The sequence below is a fragment of the Etheostoma spectabile genome, chromosome 20, assembly GCF_008692095.1.
Source record: "Etheostoma spectabile isolate EspeVRDwgs_2016 chromosome 20, UIUC_Espe_1.0, whole genome shotgun sequence".
Classification (NCBI taxonomy): domain Eukaryota; kingdom Metazoa; phylum Chordata; class Actinopteri; order Perciformes; family Percidae; genus Etheostoma; species Etheostoma spectabile.
This window is the reverse complement of record NC_045752.1, coordinates 18,303,383-18,303,648: the sequence shown is the minus strand read 5'-3', so window position 1 is coordinate 18,303,648 and position 266 is coordinate 18,303,383. Positions and strand designations below refer to the sequence as shown.

Below are 266 nucleotides of genomic sequence, written 5' to 3'. Positions count from 1 at the left end.
AAGTTATCAGAAAGCCAAACTCTAGAAATAAAGGTTGTAAGCACCAAAACTCAGAATGCTGTCGGTATCAAGGAAAATACTGAAGCAAAGGATTCATCAGATAAAAGATTGGTGGATGAAACAACACTGAGAACAGAAGCTCCAAAGAAAGAATCAGAAAGCCAAGCTCAAGAAATAAAGGTTGTAAGCACCAAAACTCAGAATGCTGATGGAGCCAAGAAACAGAAGACTTTAATTGCTAGAGACCAAGATGATGACATTGAAAA

The 266-nt window shown here is 37.2% G+C and overlaps 1 protein-coding gene across 1 annotated transcript in view; it reads left to right on the top strand.

Moving 5' to 3' along the window:
• Positions 1-266, top strand: part of crybg1a (crystallin beta-gamma domain containing 1a) — a gene marked incomplete in the record, with an annotated part of 47,702 nt that overhangs the window by 32,971 nt on the left and 14,465 nt on the right.